Below are 20,712 nucleotides of genomic sequence, written 5' to 3'. Positions count from 1 at the left end.
GGCTTTGTTATTCATTCACAAGCAAATCTGCCGGAAAAGAAAAAGAAAAAGAAAAAGAAAAAGCAAGCATACCAGATTGTTGTTTCATCAATATTATCACAGAAAGATTGCCAGAGGAACTACTTTGATGCCAATTACTTTACTAATAACTTCATGTTAATTATTTTACTAGGTTTATATTGGAAATATTTGCTGGTAACATCTCATAATACTGGTGTGATAAAATGAAACTTGTAATTGCAGTAGAATTAGAGCCTGGAGAAGGTTCCTATGCTGGGAAGGGTAGAAGGAAAGAGAAGAAGAGGACAACCATCAGCAAGATGGATGGACTCAGTTACAGCGGCGATGGGCGCACCACTGGAAGACCTGAAAGAACAGATTAGGAATAGATCATCATGGAGAAAATCCATCTATGTGGTTGCTAGGAGTCGACAACAACTTGATGGCACATAATCAATTGCAGTAGAATAGTACAAGACTGCATATTAATACCACTGTTTAGAGTGTTTGGAAGTGTTCAAAGGCCTTCATTTGCCTTATCTATCCATATAACCCATGCATAGAGAGGCAAGAGAAGGGGGTCACTGAGGCTGAAAAATACTGCCTTACCCAAATCCATATCTGGTTCACGGGATGTGAAAACTTTGAACCAGTATCTCCAACTACGATGCTCCCTAGCTTTCAGTATCATCCACCCATCCTTTCTTTAGAGTGAATTCATACATTCATTCAGCAGTACTTCCATTGTTCTACATTGCTTCCATCATATATAAAAGAACCACATTAAAGGCAAAACGACACTGATTTGCCACAGATGATCAGTCCACTAGAAGCTCAATGCTTGTGTGGGAAGAAATGTTGCTAAATGTTATAGGGTAGGGGTCCCCAACCCCTGGGCCGCAGACCGGTACTGGTCCATGGCCTGTTAGGAACCAGGCCACACAGCAGGAGGTGAGCAGTGGGCGAGCGAGTGAATTTACAGCCTGAGAGTTTACAGCCACTCCCCATCGCTCACATTATTGCCTGAGCTCCGCCTCCTGTCAGAGGAAGCAAGTCCATTGGCTGCTATCTCCAAACAGCGCAAAGAAAAAAGAATAAAAGGTTGGGAAAAAGAGGAAGCACTTGAATCATCCCAAAACCACCACCACCCCGGTCCGTGGAAAAATTGTCTTTCACAAAACCGGTCCCTGATGCCAAAAAGGTTGAGAACCGCTGTTATAGGGGATCTGTTTCTGATAGGATGGAAGTTATTGTATTGAAGTGTCTGACTCTAATATACTAGAGTGGCATTTGAAGAAGACACACATTACTATCAGTCCTATATAAAGTTCTAAAAGTCTCTTCCCAGCAATTTCTTAATTTTAGTTTCAATCCATCCATTTAATCACTTGCATTTTTAATTTCATTCCTTTTGCTTCAGGCTCCATGTTTCGCTCTCTTCATTCATTTTAAAAACATTTTTAAAAATTTCCATCAAGCTTGCTCTGCATTCTCTCTGCCTCTTTTAATCTTTGACAGTTTTGCAATTATTCTTTTTACTCTCTCTATACATTATACAGAACCTTTCTTTTTTGCAGCATTCATTCTTTTATGTGTGTCTCATCCATAACTTTTTACTTTTTCTTTCTCCCAAGAATTTTGCATATTTCTATTAGCATAACTCCACCCACTTCTGTGACACTCTGTAACATAATTCTTTTCCCTTTCTTCCAAGCAGCTTCTTTCCTTACACATACTTCCATTCTTTCTATTGGGAAAGTATTTTTTCATACAAGACTTGTGTGTTGTCTTCCTGCAGCCATTCTACTGTTACGCTCATTTTTTCACTTATTTTCTTATCTTCCGTGTTCATATTCCCCCAAGATCCCCTCTTGACATTAACAAAAAATGGTCTGTCCCACATTCAAAACCTCTCAGCACCTTTATGTCCTTCACTAGTTCTATCTTTTATCATAAATAATCAAATGAATCATGCTTTAAGATTTATATTTATCCTTTTGCCATATGCTTAAATCACATATTTGATATAGACATTTTTGGAAGTAGATACTAACCCACCATCCTTATTCATTCTTGGATCTCCAATGTACCAATCACTTTTTTATGTATGGTCTCATCCCTTTTCCCCTGGATCGCATTTGGTTAAAACATTTCTCCTGGATGGCATTCTGTTAGAACACTGAACAGTTTTCCCCAAACCCACAATATGACACTAATCCATACTTTCTAAATACATTGTAGTCCTTTCATTCATAATTAAATCTATACCTTCAGTTCTCTGCTGCATATATTCATCAGTTCTACTCCATAAGATCAGACCATTTATTTAGCTCTACTATATCCTTCCCGTTTCTTAGTTTAACAGACATACAACATATCAATTTTTCTTTTTTTAATTTCATTAGTTATTCACACCTTTTACTGTAGGTTCCTCTTACATTCCAAGTTGCAACAGTCAACGAAAGGCCCACGGAGCTTTACTTTCACTGCCCATCATGGCTTTGCTCAATTGAGGCTTCCACACAATGCTTTTCAATAATATAACAATGTACATTTTTTATTGTATGCTGTCCAGAGTCACTTTTTCATGAGATGGGCAGCCATATAAATTAGATGGATGGATGGATGGATGGACGGACGGACTAGGTTACCAGCCTTAGGACTCATCTACACATCCTGCTTGCTACAGTACAAAGACACCCCACTTATCATTTGTAGTGCACATGTTCCCACCATGCTGCCTGCATCTCATTACAGACAACTGAGACTATCCGAAATCAACTTTACGTGCTACAATGTCAAAGTAGCGAGTACGTACATTCTTACATTAATAAAAAATCTCCCATGTGTGGAATCTATGACATATGGAGGAGAGGCCTTAGGATGATGCAGTCCATGAGGCATTAGTTGGCCTGGCCAATCTGCGGTGGCCCTGCCCCTTTCTGACTGTTCACTAGGCTCTGTGGCCATTCTGCAGGGCTGTATGGACTGCAAGGCAGACCAGAATTCTGGCTTCTGCAGCCACTTTATTCCACATTTTTTGTAGGGAAGGCTGATCTATCAACCTACAGTGGTCAGTGCCTTGGGAGGGAGAATCATTTACTGTACTTACCAAAAACTCTTTGTTAAATTTTGACTGTTCCATAACACTTACTCCGCAGTTGCACCTGAGCTGTGAAATCCATACAACCACAGCCAAGACAGCCAAAACAGACAGAAAAATCTTTGCTTCATATTGTGATTGAATGATTGGCAGGTAGGTAAGCGTGGAGCAGCAATGGCAAATTGTATGCGCTGATGGAATCCAATCCAGCGCCTCCTTCTGACAATCACATTGAATCACAAAAGCTATCAACACTATTAGCAGGAGTTACTCTCCTGACTTCCTGCATACCTAAGGTACTTTGAGGTAAATGTATCTGTACATGAAATAAACCAACACATGTTCTAGAACAATTGATCTGCATCTTTCACAGCTTTAAATAGGCCTCAGAATGTTTGAGAAAATGTTCCACTCTGTTCAAATGGGTTGATAAGGAAAGCATGATGGATAATATGGTGCTACATTTGCACTTGAACTGGGGATGCACATGAATTGCAACCATTTTTTGGTGTACTTGATGTGTCACATGATTGGCCCTGCAAGGTTTTCTCCTTACAAGTTGGCAAAAAGCAAGACATGGTCTGTCAGTTCCAGTTTGGATGATTTGGCATGCTACAGTAGTACGTGCCAAATGATCCAGAGTATATTCACACACCACCTTTCCATCAGAAGCAGGTTCAGCAGGTTGAACGTGCTGGGAATCCTCCTCCTAGAGCTGGGTCATTCCAGGAGAGCTGTGCACTATGACTTCTGCCCTAGCCCTGTTGAAAGACAGCATCAAAGGAGAAGCTACAAGCCACCTGTTTCCCTACACTCCAAGCTTTCAGTAAGGACAAACTTGATCCTCCTTAACTCACTTCTTTAAACACTAAGGGTTAAAACCTTGTACTGTAAAACTTAAAAATTGTTATTCTCAGGAATCACTAGAAAAGAAGCAAGAGTTTCTTCAGTGGAAAAGCACCAAGTCAGGCTTTGAAACAACTGAGTAAAAAAGTGTTTTTCAGAGATGCTAAGAAATAGTATCAGAAAAATAAAGTGTAACAGTGCAGTCCTTTACATATTTATTCAGGCGAAACCCATGAAAACTTGTCATTTTTTTGTCAATTTAGATTTTCCCTTAGGCTTTCCCTGCCAGATTCCTCACACTAGGTGATTTTGTTTTACATAATTTTAACTCTAAAAAATTGGAAACCTTGGGATATTGCTAAGTAAAGCACTAGTCTCTAACACAGTGTTTCTCAACCTGAACAGCTTTATGATTGTGGACTTCAACTCCCAGAATTCCCCAGCCAGCATGGCTGGCTGGGGAATTCTGGGAGTTGAAGTCCACACATCTTAAAGTTGTTAAGGTTGAAAAACACGGCTTTAACATTACTTTAATAGGCAAGAATGCCTCTAGACAATATACATAGGCTGTTGTGTTTTCTCTGAAACAACCTGGGGTTTTAGCCTGCAGATCTATTCAGGAATTTGGCATTCAGATACAGCGCTACTCCACCCATAGACTTCCACGCACGTGCCTGGGCATTGAGGCCAGTGGCTGCAGCTATACGTGCCAGGTGAGGCAGGGAACAGCAGAAAACGTCTGCTAGGGAAAACCCAATGCTTAGATCATGGGTGGAAGAAAGGGTGGCTCTGAGCAGGTCTGCCCTGAATTGCAGCCATTGACACTTCAGAAGGAGCACCTAGGAACCTTTGCAACTGCCTTGATTGTCAGGATAATCCAACCTTCCCCATCCTGGAGTCTCTAGATATGTTTCATTATTGCATCCATCATCCCCAGGCAGCACAGCCATAATATCCACCTAGCATGGTCCCAGTATGATTTTACTAACATGATGCATTGTTGGAAGCACTGGTTCCCCAATTTGGAGAACATCCCTGAAGTAGATAATTATTTGCTTATTACTATAGGAAAAGAAACAACTGTAAGATTGCAACTTGAGTACCAACTGCAGGCCTCTAGAACAGGAAGTGACTGCAGCCCATTTCTTAAAGATGCAGTAACAGACATCATGTACACCCCACAGGTATTCTTACAAAGCAAAAGGATGGGTGGTTACAGCTTAGTTTTTTCTCTGGAAGCGTGCCTACTGCAAATTTGGAATTTTAAAAATAGGGTGTGACTAGCACAATTTTGAGAGCATGAAATGAGGTAACAGGGAGGTAACAGGTTACAAGTCACCTATTTACTATAAAACAAATTAGTTTTTTTTTTTCTATATTGGCTATCTTTCCACTGACCAGCTGAAGTATCTTCTGTTTTTCTTTTCTTTCCTCTCCTTTCTGGGGTGAAATAATCCCTGGAATTCAACAAAAATTACATGTACTGTACTCTGTTCAGAAATTGGAAGGAGTAGTCACCAAAAGACATTTCCTCTCTTGGTTACACACCTAAAGCCATCTTCCCCAACCTGATGACTACCATGTGTGTTTGACTACAACTCCCATACTATTCCAAGACATGACCACTACTCATGAAGATGCAGGAGTATGGGAATTGTATTCCAAAACATCTGGAAGATGTCTGGATAGAGAAAGCTGCTTTGAGGGAAATAAACCTTCACCCTTGGCATCAAGGTGTAAAGCTCATGCTGCTGTCTTATCTCCTGGTTTACACATCTGCTTTAGGTCTTCACATTATTGAAACCAAATGCTAGTGCCAGGAGCTTTGATTAGCGCAGTTTTATGGTACAATCAATGAGCAATACAACAAACTAAAAAATGCTGAGCAAACTTCTCTTGCATATGCTTCCATTTAATGCCTCCCTGCACCATTTGTCATTACAGGGCTACAAGCATAATTCATAGCATCAGATTTTAATCAATTATTACCATCTGATTTGAGATATTATATGGATTCTATTATTTGTTTTAAATCTTATTAAGTTAAAAATAATGGAAGGAGATTTCAAGCATGTTTTTAAATCCTGTTGACTTAAAAAGTTTAAACATGAAATCAGAAAATTCTTCTATGAAACACCTTTGAAATAAAAGTTCTTAATGTTCTTATGTAGACAATTGAAATTGCCAAATATATTTCAGCAATTCCATTAAAGAAAAAATACTGTTATCTCCTGTGCTTTGATTTTAATTGATGGCAGTAATATAGTACAGTATTACCTAAATGACAGCTCAGTTAAAACTAAAAGTTTGTAACATCTGCATTGCTTAACAATGCAAAACAATGCATTTTTGATTTTCATTTATTTAATTTATATACCTCCTTGGAAGAAGTACTACAAATTTATTTCATATAGGTGTACACATAAAGAAAAGGAAGAAAAAGAAACAAAGACAACACATACTTTGTTCAAATTCCAAATAAAGAAAGATATTGGGCTGCTCTGTGTTCCCAGTACCATTGGCAACACTACACAGAGCTCATCAGGAAGATATTACACAGTTGGCAGCTTCATGCTGGAATAATTCTATACTGTAGTGAATGAGCAGGCAAGCTCCAACCCCATATTCAAGGACAACCAGTTGCATCTCCACATTCAAGCTGAGGCATGACTCAAGAATGTAGAGAGATTACCCCCAAATACTTCCCTTGCTGCAAGATAGAAAAAGGGTTTGTCTTTTTAGAAAGGGTGGAAGTTGGGAACCAAGGCTGAAAAGATGTGGCTTGTTTCATTTCCTCAGCAGCCTCAGAATTAATTGACTAGAATCTCCAGGGATCTAGAAGAGAAATCTGGGAATAATTGAGACAGAAGAAAATCTTTTCCAGGAAAATGGCTATCTAAAAAAAAATCCTAGAAATACTGAGTATGATTGATTTTTAATTTTAATGTTGTGTGCTTAACTCTAATATAGTGACTTTTCACATCCAGACAGCAGGGATAAAGCTAAAACAAAAATGAGGTTGACGTCTTGACCTACAGCCTATTCCAATGAAATGCTTACTCACTTACTAAACCAGGTTTCTGCAAAGTGGTCAGTATCGATCCCCAAGTATTGATGGGACTATCCATTATTGTTATTATTATTATTTGTAGTACTATTACTTAAAGTAGCATGTATTAAATTATTTTCATATAATAAATATTTGGGGGGTCAATGAACAATCTGAAACATCACAAAGGGGTTGATGAGCTGAAGCGTTTGGGGACCCCTAGACTGAACTATGCCTACTTGCTCCATTTCCACACTGTGCAAAGTGTTAGTATGTAGATTAGTCATAAATAATGAAGAGATAGAGAACTTGCTGTGGGGAAAATAGCCACCGCTTGGTTATTATTTTCTAGAAGTCCTTTGCTTTACATATTTTTTTCTCCCATCTGATAGACTTTAAGGCATATAGTATACTGTAAATAATAATATTATCCCATATTAATGGCTTATGCAGATATTTGGCAATTGGTTAAAAAAGAGGTACTTCCATTTCTATCCATCATTTGTTTCCCTTTACTCCTTGGAAGATTTCAGATTCAGCAAGACTCCCAGGAGTTAAAGGAGTTAAAGAAGAAAGAGCATCCTTCCTCTGCAGCATGAGGAAGAACATGATCCAGATGGCCTCTCTTCCCTTCCATTAGCAGAAGTGCAGAGGGGATGCTAGCCTTGGCAAAAGCAATGGCTGGATGCAGCTGATTCCTTTGGTTTTGCCCAACTTTTTCAAGTGTACTCCTAGAAGCAGTAAGCTTGGATTTATACCAATAGAATAAACCAGTGTTACTATCTTTTTTAAAAAATAAAGGTAAAAATCAAATCAACAGTCAATGTTCATTAAAAGTACACAAGTTATCCAGTACCGACATTTGAGTAGGCTAGTCTGTAATCTCTGCAAATCAACCGGGATTAGCCCCGTGATGACACACTGCGTGGACCAGTCCTTTATTTATATACATACTGCAGAACAAGAGGTCAGATTGGAAGGCATTTTGGCTGCAGTTCTGCTTTAAATCTTATGCCAAGCCACATTACAACACACTAACAAACACTGGTCTCAGACCGCAACTTGGGTTTTTACAGAAAGATAGCTATTCTCTGAGTCCTCAGCTTCTGCATCCACGGCTTTGAAAATGCATTTGTAATTTAGATCTAATTTTTACAACAGAATCAATAACGCATTGTTACATATACTGGAGATAAGCTTTAGAGCTAGAAAACAAAACTGGGCTACAGGAAAGAAAGATTCATTTTTATATAAGTAGTATGCAGGTGCATTCTAAGATGCTCTTTTTCCATCTTACTCGCAAGGCCAAGGAGCATATACTCCACAATATTCATTCTGAAGCAGCACAAAAATGACAACATTCCTGCAAAAATTGCACTGCCTTGGTTTCCATAAGTGCTATTCTGAAATCAGACAGAACAACAATTGTTTGTTGATTATATAAACACCAATTTAAGAACCTTTTCTCTTGGGATTAAGGTATAAAAAGCAGTTCCTTACCTAGTTTCTTTATTACAGCGGGCATTTCAGTCACATGTGCTCTTCTGAGCATCTCATGAGGCTCCATGGCTTGACCCATATCAGAGCTATGAAATGTTGGCATTACTTAAATCCATGCAGAAATGAGACCCGGCTGGTGGTAAAACAATCCACAAAAGAAAGGCAGGCAGACAGGTTGTGTTGGCTATACTATCAATAAAGTCAGGAGTGTACTAATGAAACATGGTTCTCCAATCTAGGGCTGACCTCTTTTCTTAGCTCCTTGTTTGGTATCAGATCAAAATGGAGTTTGCCTGTCACATACATGAGATTATTTGTGGGGGCTGGGAAGGGGGGAAATCTACAGAGCCTTCCTTCCCCAGAGACGTGCGTCAGTGCTCTGAGCAGCTTATCTGAAAGCAAGCTGAAGCAACTGGTTATTAATGGCAGCTTGTCTACCCCACTACTTCATTACTTCACATCTGAAGCTGCAGGGCAGTGCGTGTTTCAAACTATTTTCTAGATCTGGTCCCCAAATAAATCAAAGTTCCTATTTTGTGTGTGTGTGTGTATGGCTTTGGGGAATGCTGTGCTCAAAATACATTTATGCAAGGACTGAACTTCCTTCTAATTCTTAAAAAGTTAGGTCTCTGAAGCACCCCAAATGTGTTTGTTATGTCACTTCAATGTGACTGTTGTTTTGCAAGTACGAACAGTAGCAGCAGAATAGAAGGATGACAGAAATGGAAGCATGAAGGATGGGTAGGAGGTTCTATCTTCTCCAGCCAAATTAAAAGATTTTCTTAACCTCCACCTGGCTGCTTGCACTGGGAGGGATGTTTCCACTTATGCCAATGTTAACCCTTCTTCTGATGCAGACAGCAGAACTGGAAGGAGGGAGCAGCTTTCCTCCTCACCCCCATATGAACATAGATACAGTGATCTATCTCATTTAGCTTCCTTCTGTGCTATTTACTGCCATATTAATGTGTTTGGTTGTTTTTATTCCTCTAAAAGTTTGGTAATCTGCCCAGAGAACTCTAATTATTGGGTGGATTAAAAACAATTAATAAACACATTAAAGGTATGTGAGTATAGCAGATAGAATATCACAGTCTTTCCAATCTGATGCCCTCCAGATATTTTGGCACAGCCATTCTGTCAATGGCCCCGGGCAGGGAAGAATGAAATACTGAATAATCTTCACTACTTTTGAGTAGCAGAACTGTAATCAGTTTTGGGGATGTTCCTCTCTACCACCTTTTCAAGTCAGCCATGTAGGAGAATCCAATTACAATTGTGGATTAATTTTTTCCTTTACACCTTTTTATCGAACCCTGATCTAAACTGCTAATTATAAGAGTGCTATTTGTGCTGCTAGGGAAATAAGGTGTCCTCAAAAGAGCACATCATAGCTTCTGCAGAGGCATACAGAACAGGAAAACAGTGCAGGGGGAAATAAATTATGTCCCTCAGTGCCCTAAATCCAATTTATGGCACACTCACTGGCAGGTGGTGGAAGAAAAGATACTGGAAGATCTAATCTTCAGTTTCTTATCTAATGTGTTCTGGGAACAACCTTTCTCTGATGGAAAGGTTTGCTCAATCATGTCAATTATGCACTTAGGCTTCAAACCTCACCCCAGCATGAATTAGCCTATACGGGAGACTTCCCAAACCTGTCTCCTTCCTGATGCCCTGCATAGCAACTCCCCCAAACCACAGGGCATTAAAACAGGACAACTGTCAAATATGTATCATTCTTTTTAAAATACGGTCACAATTCAGTTCTACCCATGTGCATTCACTCTTAAGTTCAAGGAGTGGTATTTGATCCCAGTATCAAATTAATAGTTGTTCTGCCAAGTACATGTGTCAGTGAAATAAATCATTCTACCTAAAGTTTAAAGTGCAGTACAATTACAGTTAATTTTCTAAAGAGCTGTCAGGTTAATGTGTTTCTGATTAGAAACAAAATAGTTGTAACTGTATGTACACTATTAACACTGCACTGTGCAATTTTTAATTGTCTGAGCTAGTTTTCAGATATATGAAAAAAAGCCTCATTGATAATGTAGATACTCCCCAATGCTCCATATGTAAAGTGAGATTAAGGCCAGCCTTCTTTAAAATAGATCAATTATTTTTCAATGAGCGTGCATTTCTTTGCTCAATATAGCATTTCCAAATCATCTGCAAACATAAAACACACTGTTCTTTGCATGCTGAGCTCATATGAACAGGGTTTAAATCTCTGACTTATATCAGAACAAGAAGGCAGTGGCCAAGAATAGTTATTCATCTACAAGACTAACTGTAGATTGATTGTCTTAGAATAGGTAAATTAAAGTCAAAGGGAACTCTGACAGCAAAAAAGCTTGGCCCTGTTAAAAGGCAAGGATTTTTTCTTTCTTTCACAAGAATTAAAAACTGCTTTGGTATGAAGTTGTATCTTTTTGTGAGATTTTTTAAAGCTTGCCAAGAATGATGTGTAGTATGAATGTTGCATGAATGTCTGAATGAGATTCTGGGGTGGGGTGTCAGCAATTAACGTCATTTGAGTGACATCAGTGGGAATTTGGCCTTTTCGTATAGTGATATTATTAGAGTGATGTTATGCAGCCACTATTGCTTGGAAAGTATTTTCCACAGTACTATAGAGTAGTATATTCTTTCTACCCTTTTAGGTGTTTTTAGACATTTGTACTTAGATACCATTAAAGCACAAAGAGTATCTTAGAATTGGCCATATTATTGTGAATTCCAGTAGAAGAGTATATATGTAGCTCAAGGTTGAACTGTGGAGTCCTTGGTGCTCTCTGAGCTTGGTTGTTTGCTTGCAAATGTTTCATTACCCAACTAAGTAACATCATCAGTGCTAGTGAGTGTGGGGTCTGCTCCTTGTTTATATGCAATAGCTTGTGAATTGTTTCTGTGATACTGTGAATTCCCTGTCTAAATTGAATTGTAATTGAATTGTGTCTGTGATACTGTGAATTCCCTGTCAAAATCCTTCTAAGGCAATGAAGAATGTTTCTTTTCAGACAAGCTTCAGTACTGTATATTTTAAGCTAACTCTAAAAAGGCTTATGAGATTATAGTTGATTTTCTATAAAACTGTATTTAGTATTTTGAGCAAATCTTTACCATGCTTTATTACTACTGTTTAAAACTAAGTAAGATGTACAAAATCAAGAACAGAAATGTAATGAAATGATAATCTTCCTGATCAGTAAAAAAAAAAAACCCATTATCTAATAAAACATTTAAAGACTTATTTATCCTGCTGCTTTTTCCAATAGCTCTATACTAGGCTAAACAGATAATCTCAATTGCACCTTCCATTCTTAGTACTTCAGCTACACAAGGAATTTGCACCAGTGTTTGCAGCAAAAACACTAAAGAATCTTGTGTGACATCTTAAAGGAAAAGTTGGAGGAAAATAAGAGACGCAGCAATAACTGATTTAGCAGCTATTTTTAAACTGACACTATCCCATAGTATAAGCTTTCATGAGTAGATGAGTCTAAATTATATCTGCAACCCATATTTCCATATAAGTCTTGCAGCAGTAAGTGCAGATACTGATCTCTGCACAAAGCCAGATCCCAGTACTTGCTAGGATTACAGTGGGATCAGATAATATTTCTCAAATTGAGCCCAAAGAGGAAATAAATTCTGAAGTGATCAAAGCTATGATAAATGTCCTATGATAAACCTGAATGTGTGGGAAGTTAAATCTACCTTTTTCAACAGGCAATCAAAAATCTCTCAGAACGTCCTTGCTAAAGAAATATGACATAATACAATGTAATAAATATGGGAAGGTCTTTCAAACTATAACTTTGGAGTTATATTAATCTTAATCACATTTATCTTACCCCATGAATGCAAAGGATTCTAGACCACCTATCTAGATCTTTCATCAACATAAAGATGGGATAAATTAAAATCTACCAGTTGAGAAGGGCTCCTGGAAATTCTCATGCCAAGATAAAGAAGTCAAAAATATAACCCAAAACCCAAGTCCTTACTCTTTCTAGATTGTTACTGTGACCCAGTGTATCAAGTCTAATTTATTTCACTTTAGAGTATAATCAGACAGGATCCCAAAGTTATGTAGTAATGAAATAGCATTATGAATAGATTTTTCCAGCTTATTTATAAAACTTAAAATACCAGCATGTAATAAAATCTTGTGATTTGTTCCCTCTCTATTGCAATTCAATTGATATTTTCAGACTTTCTAATTATGGAGGCAAGTGATTCTAAAGCTGATTTAAAACAAAAAGAAGAAAGAAGGCATTCTTGGTATTGCCCTGACATAAACTGAATCAGGAAGAATGCATTAATGATTACCCATGAGTCAGAAGTTGAAGAAATCCTATCAATTCAAAATATAAAACTGTTGGGAAACCCCTAATAAATCATAGCCTGCTTTAAAAACTGCCAGGAAACCATATGAAAGGCTTTTCCTGCATCCAAAGAAATTCTAGCTGATGGGTTTTATCTGTTTTCAATTAAAGCAGGAACATCAGTTTAAATGTTTCCAAGCAGCATTGAAAAAAAGTACAGATTGGTGGTGGTTCAGGTTTAGGATAAGACATATGTTAGATGCCTAAAATTTTGGTGTTGATTCCTAAGGATTGGAATTCTCATTTCTAACAGTACTTCAATTATACTTTCTCATATATGGGAGCAATATTGGAACCATTCAACTTAGCATACACCTTATCTCGGCCCTACGAACTTACATTGGATATATGCCAGTCTAACTAACATGACTTTCCCCCAAGAAGCCTTAGGCATTGGAGTATGGAAAAGGAGCATAAAGATCCCTCACCCCAGTCACAGACCTCAGGGCTCCCTGGGAAGAGGGAAGGGCTTTGTACATCATCCTAATTTTCCACAATAACCTTACCACAGTCTCCAAGTTTGGGGACTGTGATTCCCACAATTCTTAGACAGCATAAGTGTTGGCTACACCTAACATTCCAGACTCCAAATAACTGTAGATTCATATTAGGAACAATACGCAATTCCGAGTCTTCACAGTCAGCAGGGCAATGTAGTGTTAGGGTTTTTGTGAGTGTTATATCCTAAATGCTAATGGAAAGCTAGAGATTGCAACATTACACTAACTCCAGTCAACTTCCAGCCACCTTATTTTAGATAAGCCATAGAATGTACCCCCATCAGTGCCTTTTGTTTCAATAATCTCTGTTTATGTATTAGCACTATTCTGCTTGCTGGAGAATTTACTCTAACTGATACTGAAACAACCTTTTGACCCAAACTTTTCTATTACATTGAAATGCTGAAATTATTAACCAGAAAAGAGCACTATAAGGTGAGCAATCTTCCAGTAAGGAGCAACCCACAAGAAATAATACATGCTGAATCGTGCCAATGACCCCATTGATTTTAAATAAGTAGCTCCTGCTGAATTCAGGATAAGACACAAGCAGAGCTCCATCGTCCTCAGATGAGACCCCAGCAAGTTACCCAACGAGCTGTCGAGCTGTCTATTCAGGAATGCAGTGCAAGCACTCCTATCACCTTTCATTTATCACATATATATTGTGCACATATATCCCCCCCCTTTTTTTTCTTCTTCTTTCCTAATTCAGACAAAGCAGTTAGGTAGAACATGATACTAACCATTCCCGCACTGCATGAAACACATGACATTTGGCTCTTAGAGTCAATGAGGAAAATAGCTGCTCATTTGTGGAACAAAACAAATATTAGGTGAAGACTGCCCCAAGTCCCTTTTTCTTATTCAATGAACAATATGACACAGTATGAGAGAGGACATCACTTAGCTGCCTCCCCAAAGCAAAGGAAGACAAACAAGGAATACAGTAAGTAAATGCCCATCCATACATGCAGTGGAGTTTCTGTTGCTTAGCTGCTGGTTAGAAAAGTTCTTAAATGTGTGAAGCCATTCCTACTCACCCCCTTAATTTGTGGGGGGGGGGGGGCTTTGATTCAGTCTTGACTCCTGGCAACTGCCTGGACCAGTTCCTGCAGTTTTCTTGGCAAGATTTCAGAAGTTGTTTGCCACTGCCTGCTTCCTAGGGCTGAGAGTGAGTGACTGGGCCAAGGCGGTTTCCAGCCTGGTGCCTTAACCACTATACCACACTGGCTCTCTCATCCCCTAATTACTAAGGGTATTAAAGTTGCTCATCTTTATTAAGGCTCACTTTTCCATGTAGTATGATTTGCATTGCTCATTTGTTATTATCTGTAAAATGGACTGATTTTGTAGATGACCTTGTAACTCTGTCTTAGGGTATTGCTTTGTGTTGAAAGGATTTCTTTTTTCTGACCTAAGCTTCTTTTTTGCTCTAAACACTGTTTCAGACAGCTTTCCAAGACTAAATTTTATTTACCCCGGGCCACAGATGTATGAAAATGTGATATACATCTACAGATAGTAACAATATTTCTAAATGCTACAGTCACTGTTGCACACAGATATCTTCAATTCATAGCATATGATCTCTCCCCCAATATTGACTAGCCTATTTGCATTTTGAAAAAGAGTACTACATGAACTAGTATTTTGATAAAGTCTTGAAAAATCCCTCCAATTCTTGGATGCAGCACCAATTGTTTAGGTATCTAACTTCGTTTAATCCCAGACTTGAACCACAAATGTGTACCTTTTTCTTAATGCCGTTTAGCTACTTGATAAAGCAGTGTTCTTAGTCAGATTCTGCCTCAAGTCATTGGGGCTGTCACTGAGATAAAAGTTTTGAATCAAACTACGCCATCAGCATAGTCTTTCAATACAGTTACCTTGTCCTTGAGATGTCTTAATTCAAAAAGAAGTTTGGAAACAACCAACCAAATTCAAGGTCCATCATTCAGTGCTGAAGCAAAGTGACAGCAATGAGAGAAATAATGAAATCAAATTCTGACTCGCTCCTGCTGCAGCCTCCTCTTTTGCACGGCTCAGGATCCGTTGTGTAAAGTTCATGAGCTATTCACATTGAATTTGGTCCCATATACAACTCCTTCTGCCAACACAAAAGAAAGCAATGTTGCAAATACACACAGACCCCCCATTTTATGTTTTAATGACAGGTGAAGACTTGTGCTCCAAAATGGAACGTTTTTCAGAAAGTCTTGCTAATAGCTCCCATCCACAAGATCTTAAAAGATGAAGTATTGGGGGTGGGGGAGGAACACCCTCAAATGGTTCTGCATCCTCATTCTGCATGAGGCCTTTGCCATTTTATTTTACTTTCAGGTGATGTTAGCCACCTGCTATTTGCATGTCTTTTGGCTCCTGAATTATGCCTCCAGCAAGATGGACAGAAATAAAGCTCCAGCACTCTAGCAACCTTTACATTTCCCAACAAAAGGAAAGGGAAATTGAGTAATAGGGACATAGATCAACTGCAAGAATGAAGGCTGAACCAAAGACACAATCCCTTCATGAGCCAAAACTGCATAATGTGTTCTATCATGGACTGAATATACCAGCCCTTGTTGTGATTCTTATTCTGTATCTGTCTTAATGCCATTTCCCAGTTACTCCCATTTGCTTTGCATTTCTCCTGTTGCTTCATATTGTGAAAGGTGAAAGATCCCCTGTGCAAGCACCGAGTCATGTCTGACCCTTTGGGGGGACGCCGCCTTCGTGACGTTTTCTTGGTAGACTATAGCGGGGTGGTTTGCCATTGCCTTCCCCAGCTGTCACCTTCCCCAGAAAGCTGGGGACTCATTTTACCGACCTCGGAAGGATGGAAGGCTGAGTCGACCTGAGCCGGCCACCCGAGAATCCAGCTTCCGCTGGGATTGAACTCAGGTTGTGGGGAGAGTTTTGGTTGCAATACTGCCACCTACCACTATGTGCCACAGGAGGCTGTAGTATGCTTCATATTAGCATAATGCAATGATAAAATACATCAGCTTATCTAGAATTGTAAATTTTCCTCATGCTGTTTTTTTAAAAAACTGAGGTGTAGAGCATATATAACTGACCTGCCCTTGCTTAAAGGTACATTTTAAATTTAATCACACATAAGGAAAAGTTCCATTATATTCAAAGGAACTTGATTTGTATAGTTTCATAGTGTTAAAAGGAATTAGCACATCCATTTTTGTGTGCTGCTACATTTTAAACCAAGATTGGCAAACACCATACGCTACCATCACAAGCTGAATTTTTGCTCTGTCATAGAGTTCTGGAGTTGGAATACACGTCAGCAATTAATGCATTAGCTCGCTCTTGAAAGAGATACGGTGGTCAGGTGATCTGCCACAATTATCCCACTGTAGGAAATAATACTAGACTACCTTTGAGTTACTAGAATATAGTTCAATCCCCTGGAAATGTTTGCCTGATCAGCAGGTTGTTGCCCACGCCAAGCATATGCATCAGCACTAATCCTGCCCTACCTTACCCCCAGGCAGGATGCCTTGGGTTTTTTTTCCCTTCAAACAGCACATGCATGCCTGTCCTCTATGTATTATAGTCATCCTTCATTTTACCATTAATAAATCCACATACATTTTAATCCAATTGCAAAAACAGTGTGGGTGAGTGTGAACAGCATTTGGAGGGGGCAGGGCTGCTATACAGGATTATTCTGAGTTCAAGCCAATTTTTTCAGAGCTTAGCTTAAAAGAGATACCTCTATGTTTAAATGGTGGTGACAGAGCTGTCAAACCATTTTTTAGCTTCCTTAAAACGCAGTATCTGTCTTCACCATTTTAAAAGGTTCATTTTAGAACTATGATTTGAAGTGTGTGTGCAGTAATTTAATTGTAGTTACCCATGTGGATATCCACACTGTATCCATTTTACATGCTATTGCTTTCTTTTAAGATGCACTGGCACCTGCTTCCTCTCTTATCAATCCAGTTAATCCTAGACTGCCCTTTGCAAAATTCTAGGATGAAACCATTTCTAAGAAGAGAATGCGTGTCTAAGTATTCCTCTGGCTTTCAGCAGCTGGAAAGGCCAAGAGGTACACACTTGGTTATTTAAAGGCTTTGCCAGAGTAATGAGGTTCAGAGAAAAGACATCCTTCATAATAATGAGCATCCACAAGGTACAATCATTTAGTCATTATCAGTTATGAGGGAAAAGTGAAAACACCAACCATTTCTCACTCCCTGCTTTTGTGGGCTGTGACATCTGGGATACCTGTGTCACAAAATGGCCTTTAGGAACAACCCTGTGGTTTCTGGTGGTATAAACTTCAGCAACTGCTTTCAATTCACTAACACCATACTGGAAAGACAAGTTTTGCCGCGTTGTGAAAGGAAGGAGAGCTTTTAAAGAATAGAAAAGAACAGTAAGAGCTTTATGAGTAATTGAGTTAACGCTGTCTGTATGGGTGTGTCAGGGGAGAATAAAAACTGATTATGAAAAGAGACATCTATACTCCTTCAGAGATTAAAAAAAAGGTGCCAGTGCAGATGGGCACTTTTCCAACAATGTCATCAATGTCTACTCTGACAATAATCATAATCCATATTTGAATTAGAACAAGGATAGTCAAGTGAAAATATTAAAGCAGGCCTTTCCCATTTGGTGCCCTCCAGATGCACTGGACTTCCAACTCCCATAATCCCAGGTAACTGGTCATTTCAATTTTAAGGGACAAATGTTCCACTGCTTGCTCTGTATCTATTCACAACATGTTCTATATTCTGTTCTACATGCCCTATATTCCTTCTCAGTATCCAAAAGGCTCACTCAGTTATTTTTCATGAGTAAAGCTCTTTAGTTTACATCTCTTTATGCCTGAATTTGGGAGTAAGTTCTATTGAATGAGATGGATAAAACTGTCCTTCTAATCTCTGAATCCAATCCTCCAGGGTGCACTTATGCAAAATCTGATGAGCAGTACAGTAAAAACAGCTATCGAGCTTCATAAGATGAGGGACAATCACACATCTTCCCCTTCACATTTTCAGAACAATGAAAACTGCTATTATTAAAAGAAATCTCTCTCATCTTTCTAGAAGAACAGAATTAAGCTTGTGGCTGGAAGCATCTTCATTACCGTGCAAACTTCATATGCTAATGCCTTGGTGGTCATCACAGACATCCCTGCCATGCACCAAAGTAAGAATAAAGAGACATTTGTGTTAAAAATTTCAAAGAGAAAACAAAAATAAAATCAATATTACTGTTTCCATACTGATCTCATCCAGTCTCATTCATGTTTAATATTTGTTTACAATCCATTTCAAAACAACAAGAAATTCAGATGCTTAAGAATCACAAAGGCTAAGCACAAGCTTGTTACTAAGTTGTTTTGAGTATTTCATGATAAGTATATGGGTGTAACTTTGGCATGTTGAGATTTACCGAAGGACCCTTGGGAAAATTAAAAACATGTCTGGAAAACAAATACATAATGACATGCATTTGGTTGGGTAAACATTATACTGGTCATCCAGATGCAGACAGCTATATAGAAATGAAGAGACTCTGTCCCATGGGAGACTCATCCTGCATTTTACTTGCAGTTTTCAACATCAAAAAGCTGTTTTTTTCCAAAGCTCAGCGGCTCTTAATTCAGAGCAGTGTTGAGAGGACAAAAATGTCAATATTTGTGATCACAAGTAATGGCATCCAAAATAAATGAATATTCCTTAAATACTATAAAGCCATAGCATTCTAAAATCCAAGCTGCATCCATTAGCTTCCTGAGACATATTTACAAAGTAAGCATTTTTAATTTTTTGCTCCAATTTTCATCAAACAAAAGTCTCCCAGCCAAAACAAACTTGTGACTAGCTTATTCAAATTGTTGCCAAGGATACGCCGCTGGTGCTACTTACTGACTTCAGAAATAATATAAGCAACTTTGGGGGTGGGTAGGAAACTATTACCATCAACCCTAAAGTTGATTTATATAAGGGGACATACCGGATTTTTCTCCTGATAACTGATTGGATTACTGGGCATTTAAAATAGCTATAAGAAGTGGTATATCAAACAATGGCAAGCCCAGTGATCTGAAACTTTGGTGCAGAATGAATTTTAAGGATAGTTTTGACCTAAAATAATCCAGCACACTTTTATGCAACTACAATAAAAACATGCAGACCCCAAAGATACTGCAGCAACAAAAATGAGATTGCAAAGCACGCTGGACATTCAAATGAAACTTGATAAGCCTTCTTTTTCCCAGCACAGAAGAGGAATGATATTTTCTACCTTCCAACATTCTTATGCCCTCATCTGCTGTCTGGGATAATCAGAAACAATCAAGTGGCACCCAATCAATCCATCTTTTCCAGAACATCTTGCAGAATAAACTTTGAGTGCCTAATGGACACTCCAATATGGAATTTGTCCAGGCAAGAATCTGTATCCTAGAAATTAGGAAGTGCTAATCCAAACAAGATCACAAAGACTCTGTTGCTAAGTAGCCCACTGGCTCTACATTTCCCACAGTACCTGCACAGACTAGATTTATGACATCTTCAAGTTCTAATATGGTTACGAAACAGGCTAAAATATAAAAGCTGTTGGTTGCTTCCCAAGCATATTTTGGATGTGGGTGAGACAGCAAGAGATATGGAAGGGAACTGTCTCAAATAAGCATTCCTTTAGAATCCTCAGGATTTTTACTCCTTTTTCTAACAAAATGTTAAATATTTTAACATGGATGTTTTAAAGGAGCTATGTTCCTGAAAGTTAGTGATTCAGAGCAGTACGTGAAAGAAACTATCACTTTCAAACAAACATTACCATTTATCTAAATGAGTAAATATTAACCAATCAAACACTCTTTTATTAGTTGTCTGGATGAATGAAGAGGAAAAATAAATGATCACTAAGTCAACAAAACCACTGAAGTTTATGATGCTTTTCCTCTTTCACAAATACTGTAGTACCCCAAACTGACAGCTGTTCCCCACACCATCCCATGTTTCTAGAACCTGTGCTCATTTATCACAGCCAAGGATGCAAAAGAAAAAAGAACTTACACAAGTCAACCTATGTTCAATTTACAAATCAAAGGTGAAAAACTGATGGCAAAGTAATCTAAACTTTTAGTAATCTAAACTTTTAATGTCTTGGAGAAACTGAGACCAGGATTGCCACAGAAACAAGATTTTGTCAAGAATCCTGACATAATGTAACTCTGAAGCATAGGGTTTTTGCTAAGGTCAATGTATGGATCTTTGTGGTGAATTTTTAAACTATTTGAGTATATTTGTTGATGCAGGAATGCATAGAATACAATCTACATAA

At 38.4% G+C, this 20,712-nt stretch overlaps 1 protein-coding gene across 4 annotated transcripts in view; it reads right to left on the bottom strand.

The window, feature by feature from the left end:
* Positions 1–20,712, bottom strand: part of MAP7 (microtubule associated protein 7) — a 104,154-nt gene that overhangs the window by 66,977 nt on the left and 16,465 nt on the right. The gene's annotated exons all lie outside the window — the stretch shown is intronic.

This window comes from Candoia aspera, chromosome 1, assembly GCF_035149785.1.
Source record: "Candoia aspera isolate rCanAsp1 chromosome 1, rCanAsp1.hap2, whole genome shotgun sequence".
NCBI lineage: Eukaryota > Metazoa > Chordata > Lepidosauria > Squamata > Boidae > Candoia > Candoia aspera.
The sequence above is the reverse complement of the archived record's forward strand: the minus strand, read 5'-3'. Positions and strand labels throughout refer to the sequence as shown.